This window comes from Octopus bimaculoides, chromosome 1, assembly GCF_001194135.2.
Source record: "Octopus bimaculoides isolate UCB-OBI-ISO-001 chromosome 1, ASM119413v2, whole genome shotgun sequence".
In the NCBI taxonomy this organism is placed as follows: Eukaryota; Metazoa; Mollusca; class Cephalopoda; order Octopoda; family Octopodidae; genus Octopus; species Octopus bimaculoides.
This window is the reverse complement of record NC_068981.1, coordinates 181,408,475-181,417,498: the sequence shown is the minus strand read 5'-3', so window position 1 is coordinate 181,417,498 and position 9,024 is coordinate 181,408,475.

The following is a 9,024-nucleotide window of genomic DNA, read 5'->3' as shown; positions in this document are numbered from 1 at the left end:
ATTATCATTAACTTCAATTATAAAAAAAAAACATTTATGAGTTTAAAGCACGAAGGGAAATAATTTAAAACACTTAGAGAGTTAGCTCCCTTATAACCGGTTGTTGGTTTGCAAGGTTTTATAGTTTTATTAAAACAGCTGTTTATCCATTGTGAAGAAATTTCTCACGTAAAATCTGATAAGACAGGAAAAAGAAACGAATGGTCCCGTGTTATTATTTCTAACAGCAGCAAGTACTGATTCACTCTGCTGTTTCACGTACCATTCCAGACTGTTCTTCTCGTTGACAACACAGAGCTTGCATTATTATTGTTGTTCTAAGATCACGAGCTAGCAGAAAAGTTAGCACACCGGGCGAAATGCTTAGCGATATTTCGTCTGCTTTTATGTTCGGAGTACAAATTCCGCTGAGGTCGACTTTACTTTTCATCCTTTCGGAATCGATAAATTAAGTACCGGTTGCATACTGGTGTCGATCTAATCGACTGCCCCCCCCCCTACCCCAAAATTTCGAACCTTGTGCTTAGAGTAGAAAAGATTATTGTTGCTGTTGTTAGTCAATTCATTATTACTTACTTATCCAATTAGCTAATCGATTGCTTGGTTTATCGTTCGATAAATCAACCAACCATACATATGTACAAGCATGTATATAACTGATCGGGGCTTGCAATGGAAGACCAGGCTGTACTTTCTGCAGTTTAATAAATAATTCAAGAAAGGCTATGAGCTAGCAGAAAAGTTTGCACACCGGGCGAAATGCTTAGCGATATTTCGTCTGCTTTTATGTTCTGAGCTCAAATTCCGCCGAAGTCGACTTTGCATTTCATCCTTTCGGAGGTCGATAAATTAAGTACCAGTTGCGTACTGGGTCGATCTAATCGACTGGCCCCATCGCCAAACATTTCGGGCCTTGTACCTAAAGTAGAAAAGAATAAATAATTCAAGAACTTTGGTTTAAATTTCTGGAAATTATCTCCCTTCCATTTGCTTCCCAGTTTTGGCTTTCTGTCTCCAACTCGGATGGAAGTTTCAGAAAATTAAGAATTAACTATGTACAGATTTCATTGCATCACTTTTATTACATATATGTATGCACGCATCTATGTACTAATGTACATATGTACGTATATATATGCCTGTAAGTATGTAGGAATGCAAGTTTGTACGTATGTACGTACGCATGCGTGCATCTATGTTTGTATGTATGCATGCACGTACATACATACGTACGTACGTATGTATGTATGTATATATGTATATATGTATGCATGCATGCATGTATGTATGTATATACGTACGTGTGCGTGTATACAAGCATGCATTCAGGCATACATACATACATACACATACACATGCATACACATACATACATACAGATGTGTGTGTGCGTGCGTGCTTGCGTCCGTGCGCACGTCTGTCCGTATGTGCGCGCGCGCGAGCGTAGTGAAACTGATAGCTATTTTGGAACAATGTGCTGGAGGCTGCTAACCAAACTTGTGGCTGGTGTATGGTCCCAGCCTTATGCAAGGTAATGTGGTGGTGGAACAATACCACAGACAGTGCATAAGCAACAGGCTTATAAAAACTGGGGGCAAGAGGCCAGCAGAGAAAAATACCATATAGCATGTAGAGAGGCAGACAAAAAAAACGAAGTCTGCACATGTTCTTCAAAGTGAATGTCAGTGGCATGAAATGAACTGCATTGCTAGACAGTAACTAGAGAAAGTCAAGAGTTCATTGGGGAGACGTGTACATAGAATGATGACAGCTGACTCGCTCTCGATGACACTGATAAGAAAAAAGCATGTAAGTGCTATGAGACGTTGCTGCATGTGGAAGATGTATGGGAGAGAGAGAGAGAGAGAGAGAGAGACTACTTACATAGATACAAGAGAGGGACCGGCCATCCAAGTTGGCAGTAGTATGGTAGATAGAGCGATAAGGGATATGAAAGTGGAGAAACCAGCTGGACCATCAATGATAGTCACCAGCATGCTTAAAACATCTGGTGAAGTAGAATAAAGGATAGTCATTCAAATAATACAGGATGGTGTTATGTTGGTACTGCAGTATTATTGTTGATGACTATAAAAGTAAGGGAGATACAGTAAAGAGAGGAAACTATAAGACTGAGGTTATGAATGTTTGAGAAAAGGTTACTGCAAAGCTGATTTGGGACAGAATTAGTCTAAATGAGTTGTAGTTTGGTTTGGCCCAGAAAGAGGTACTGCTGATGCAATATTCCCTGAGACAACTACATGAAAAATACATGGCTATAACTACTGCTCATCAATCTGGAGAAGGCTTTGATAGAGTCCTTCATTTGGTGGTTGCAAAGGTAACTAAGAGTAGATGGTTTGTGACGGCTGTACAAGCTATGTACAAATAAGTGTTTAGCAGGCAAGAATCAGCAATGAGTTCAGTGATAAATAAATGTGCAAATAGGAGTACATCAAGGCTCAGTTCTCCAAACTATAAGAGAAGAGTTTAAGACTGTCTGCTCTTGGAAACTCCACTATATTGACAACTTAGCTCTGGCATCTTATTGTCATCTTATCTGTCCTCCATGCAGCACTCTACCCACCCATATATATAATGTGGGGTAGCACTGCATCTCTTCCTTGTTGATTCACCCTGCCACCCTTATCTATCTCTGACCTTCTCTCTCTTTCTCACTTAACCACTGTGCCAACAACCATCTTGAGCACCTTTTTGAGCTCCATTTGTCTAACACACATGGGCATGCCTACAATGTCAGAAAACAGCACAGCTCCCATGAGTTTCGGAAACATTTTTTCACACTCAGAGTTGCTGAAGCATGGAACAAACTACCTGCATCAGTTGTTAGTTGTCAAGACAGTGTATTTTTTAAGGCAGCAAGCTGGCAGAAACGTTAGCACTCCGGGCAAAATGCTTAGCGGTATTTCGTCTGCCGGTACATTCTGAGATCAAATTCCACCAAGGTCGACTTTGCCTTTCATCCTTTCGGGGTCGACAAATTAAGTACCAGTTACGCACTGGGGTCAATGTAATCGACTTAATCCCTTTGTTTGTCCCCTCTATGTCTAGCCCCTTGTGAGCAATAAAGAAAAAAGGAAAAAAAAAAAAGACAGTGTATCTTTTAAAACCTCCATGCTTCCTGAAATTTGCCAACACTACACCTGATATCCCCCAGCCCACTCCATATGCATGCACACATGTATATCATGACTCATACACTGTTCCCTTTCACGACATTTGCACATAATTCTATGTACTGCACATACACCTTCGATGAGTTGTAGTGCACCTGAGCACTGTACACAATAATTTCATTATTATTATTATTATTTTAATCCCTTAGTACAACCTTTATCTTTCCTTCCTATTATTTCCTTCTGTCTGATCTTCCCTTCATCTGCCAATTTTAATTTCCCATGTCTAATGTGGGGCAACACTACATCTTCCCCACTCAATCCTCCCTACTTTCCTATCACTCTATAATCCTCTTTCAGTAACCCCGCCAGGTACTACTTTTTCCCATTCTCTTTATTGCTCCTTTCCCAAACACTGTCTCTATTTGCTGGACCCTGCTAAACTGTCCAACTCTTGCAGGAATAGCAAATATGTGTGTGTGTATGTACGTATGTACATATGTATATTTGTATGTATGTATGTATGTATGTATGTATGTATGTATGTATGTATGTATGTATGCGTGTATGTATACATGTATGTATGTGTATTTGTAACATGTATGTATGCACATATACATGTATACATGTGTGTATATGTGTGTATGTATGCATAACTGGTTCATTAGTTAATTGCTTAATTGAATTCATTGAATGAGGCAGTTTGCTTTCACTACTCTTATGTGAGATTCTTTAAAGTGTCCAGTTGTTGCCTGAATTATATTAACATTCAGATCCTTCATGTTTTGTTTAGTGAATGTTATAGAGAGCTATAGTCCTTTGAATCCAATATTATTGTAGAATCTAGGCCTAACATCCACCACAGGGTCCCAGTTCTTGTTTTGGTTTCATGGCTTGTGTGCATCGGTGACCCTAAGAGCTATGCCAGGGGAGTGCAAGCTCTTGGTAGGGTCTCTCATACTGGACAGGTCAAAGGATGAGGCCAGACTAATATGGACAACCTCTCTTACCCAGAGGTAAAAATGGGTTTGTGTAGGGTCAACACTCCTACCTAGGAAAAATAAAGAGTTACAGAAGCTTACAGAAGCATTGATGACAATTCAAAGTCAATAAGACCAGGGAGACATAGGAGGCATGATACTGAGGGAGAACTGAAGGTGCAGGGATCCAACTGGGGAGAAGCAGGAAAAACTGTCCAGAGGCAAAAACAGTGGGAGAGAAGTTGTAGATAGCCTATGCTCCATAGGAAGGGGAGTGGTTAAGGCATCGGGCTTACAATCATGAGGTAATGAGTTCAATTCTCAGACTGGGCTGTGTGTTGTGTTCTCTTGCAAGACCCTCTATTTCACGTTGTTCCAGTTCACTTGGCTGTAGAAATTAGTTGTGACATCACTGGTGCCATGCTGTATCAGCTTTTGCCTTTCCCTTGGATAACATCAGTGGCATGGAGAGGGGAGACTGGCATATATGGGTAATTGCTAATCTTCCATAAACAACCTTGCCCAGACATGTGCTTTAGAGGGTAACTTTCTAGGCGCAATCCCCAGAGGGGATCTTTATTCTTTAGCCCTAACATAAAACAGAGAATAGGACATTGTAGACATTTCGCAGAATTACTCAGTTCAGCGACTTGCTGAACTTTCAATGCTGCCAAACCTTCAAACTTTTACTAAATATAAATAGTGCATATCTTTTTTCTTTTTTTGCACTAAAGAGAAAATTTTCAACATTTTCCACATCTTTCAGTAGCTCATCTGATGCATAGAGACAATCTTCTTTGTGTAGGAATGTTGGGTTGCATCCAGTTTAGTAGAGAGATTAACACTTGGAAGGAAAAGGTAGCTGGGAGCAATAATTCAGATTTCTGACAAGTGTTCTTCACAGAACCAACATAACTTCTTATTCTCTTATTCTAAGTATTCTTAGAATCCATCCAACCAGTCACCTGTATGTTGCTGCCAGCTTTATAATACACACGTCATGTGTACATCTATGTAATATACCCATGCACATACATACATGTACACGCAAGCAAGCACACACACACACACACACACACACACACACACACACAGACAAACACACAGACAAACACACACACACACGCAAACACACACACACAAACACGTACACACCCGCACACACACACACAAACACACACACAAACACAAACACACACATACATATATACAGTTGTGGCTAAAAGTTTGGAGCATAGGTCTGAAAATTAGAATTTTTATATTAAATCACCTATATTTGGATTGAATTGTACTTGGGCAAAATAATTTTAATCTTTTAAAAAACGTTCAAAACTTTTAGCCGTGACTGTATACAACACACACACATCCATCCATCCATCCATACATACATACATACATACATACATACATACATACATACATACATGATGATTGCCACATCTGGTCAGGTGACAGTTGTCTCAGATTTGATCCAGCCTTGTAGCATTTTGTGAAAATATCTTTTACCAAGGTCTCAGATTTATCTGAGCTTTGTGAGTGAACCAGGGTCCTGCAAAACTGCATAAAACCCCATCAGTTACATTGTACCTATAATTCAAAGGGCCAGACTTGATACATAGTGTGTCCAGCTAATTTTACCTGTGAATTATATTAGTTGTACAAGTGTCTTTGAAATGCTCAGCCATTTACACTACAAGTAAGCAAACAAGTAATTCTGTTAATGAAACAATTGGATAACAACGTCATTGGAATCAACAATGTCAAAGCAACATCATCAACGTTGTCAAAATAACATTGTCAAAACCACAACATCAAAACAACATTATCAAAATCAATACTAAGAGGACTAATATCATCAAAACCAACATCATCAAGACAACATTGTCAAAACAACGTCATCAAAATTAACATTGTCAAAATAACATTATGTCAAAACAACATTGTCAAAACTAACATTGTCAGGACCAACATCAAGACAACAATGTCAAAACCAGCTTTACAAAAACTAGCATCATGGAAACCTGTATCATAGATACCAACATCATCATAGCAACATTATTAAAACTACCATCAACAAAACCAACTGAGAATTCATTTATTTCATTTATTTAGTTATATAAATCTTGTATTTAGTAATTCTCTCATCATGAGTCACCGACTAATATTGTTTGTTTTTTCATATTCACTGGCTTTTTAATGCTTGCTGTATTAAATATGTTAACACTAATTTAGCCACTGTCAGATATATGTTTTATTGTCTGCTTTCTTTCTTATCCTGATTTAGAAGTTTTGGCAGTCTGCCTATGTATATATCTACCCATTTAGATCTGTTTGGATGCATAATCTGTCTTTGCAATGATCAGTCATGTAAAATTTTGCTTGCCTGATATATGTTCACAGTCACTGTAGAGAATAAATTACTTGGTTATTTATCTTTTATAGATTGTTTGACTCCGCATTGATGCTGCATATCGTTGTTTAAGTTTCTGTCTCATTTCTGTTTTAATTACAAAACATTTTCAGCCATCACTGGCTTCCAGAAGGATCCATGCTTATGCTGAAAATTACTTGAAAGTAATTTTTATATACGGTTAGGCGCCGGAGTGGCTGTGTGGTAAGTAGCTTGCTTACCAACCACATGGTTCTGGGTTCAGTCCCACTGCGTGACACCTTGGGGAGCAAGTGTCTTCTACTATAGCCTCGGGCCGACCAAAGCCTTGTGATTGGATTTGGTAGACGGAAACTGAAAGAAGCCCGTCGTATATATGTATATATATATATGAGTGTGTATATGTTTGTGCGTCTGTGTTTGTCCTCCCAACATCGCTTGATAATCGATGCTGGTGTGTTTACGTCCCCATAACTTAGCGGTTCGGCAAAAGAGACTGATAGAATAAGTACTAGGCTTCCAAAGAATAAGTCCTGGGGTCAATTTGCTCAACTAAAGGCGGTGCTCCAGCATGGCTGCAGTCAAATGACTGAAACAAGTAAGAGTAAAACAGAGAGTAAAGAGGTTAGCTGATAAAATATATGTTTTTGTTTTTCTCTCATTTGGTGTAATCAACAGCACAATCGCCCAATGAGCAATAAATACATGAGTCTATATTCAGTTCCACTGTATAGTATCTTGAGCAAGCATCTTCTACTGTAGCCCTCGGCCATCCCAAACCTTGTGAGTGGATTTAGTAGATGGAAGTGTGTGTGTGTGTGTGTATGTGAGTTGTTGTCTCTTTGTCTTGAGATTGTATGATAGCTGTTAATGAGTGTCACCATCATATAACAGTGTCTTTTGGTTCTGGCTCTTCTGAGAAAACATGTCTGACCATAAGGAAATATTGGTTTCAAATTTTGGTACAAGGCCAGCCATTTCAAGGGAGGGAGTAAGTTGATTACATCAACCCCAATACACAACTGGTACTTATTTTATCAATCTCAATATATAGAAAGGCAAAGTCAAACTTGGTGGAATTTGAACTCAGAATATAAAGACTGACAAAATTCTGCTAAGCATTTTGTCCGACGTCTTAACGATTCTGCCAGCTTGCTGTGTTATATGGGGACATATTACCTTATTTGGTAACAAGTGAAGGTTGGTAACAGGAAGGGTATCTGGCTATAGAAAATCTGCCTCAGCAAATTCTGCCCAACCTATGCATGCATGGGAAAACAGTGGCTGGAAAAAATGATAATGATTACTTAACAATTATGACAGAAAAAACGTCTTTGAGACTCACCCAGGAATTAATATCATAAAATTACCAAATGAATAAAATGATGAAGTAGTTGTATGCTGTCAACTTAATATGACAGTCCCCTGAAGGGAATAATACTACTGTTGGTTAGACCTAGGAAACTGCACTGCTTCCTATTGGCCTCGACACATTTCCTGTGTCCTTATGTTTGCAAGGGGGAAACAAGCACCCCCACCCAGCTAAGCCAGCATCCAGAGACATGTTATTCCCTTCATAGGACTGTCACATTAAGTTGACAGCATACAACTACTTCATCGTATCACTACTGCATAAATCTCTGAGAGATTTAGAAATATATTATTTCTAAATTTGAAATCAGTGAATGTATTTCACTAGAATTATTATATGTTTACAAGAGCTTGACAGGCATCTTCGACTAGCAGGTCATTCTAATAGTGAGTGAGTGAAGTTGTGTGTCATTGACTTACGTTGGCTGGCACAGCAAGTATGAAGCTTTTGAGGCGGCTGATGACTGGGGTGATTTGGAAGATGTGAAGAAATGCCATTTTCAGTGGAGCGCTTCTTTGTAGGCAACGTTTGTGTGTGGATTTTTGGCGGGATTTTTGCATTTAGCAGGAGTTGGTTTGTGTTTTATCTCTTGATCAATGACCGGACAAGTGAAAAGGAAAGGCGATCTTTTGAAGTAGGCATCGACAGAAGAGACATGGACAGTTTTATGACTGAACTTCTTTTGAAGTTGTGGTGAGAGGAGAGAATTGATGTGCATGCATATGTCTCTGTGTGTGAGTGTGTATGTTTGATGGGGTGTGCGCAACAGAGAGAGTAATGTTGATGGTGTATGTGTATATGAGAGAGAGAGAGAGAGAAGGAAAGAAAGAGAAAGAGATAAATGAAATTTATCATTCAGTTTATTTATTTTGGTTTCAGGGACACACACTCACATACACGCAGGTTGTTTTAATCAATTTTCTTTGTAGGTATGGGGGTTAGGAAAAAATAGAAAGCGCGTTCCAATCTATGCACCCGTCTCCATATGTGTGCCATTTTTCACGCAAATCCACCCAGCTGTATGGCCGTGAATCTCAAGACAAGAAAGAATACACCAGTCGGCCAACTTCAGTTTATATTATAGATATATATATATATTATACATATATATATATTATATATATATATATATATATACATATATAT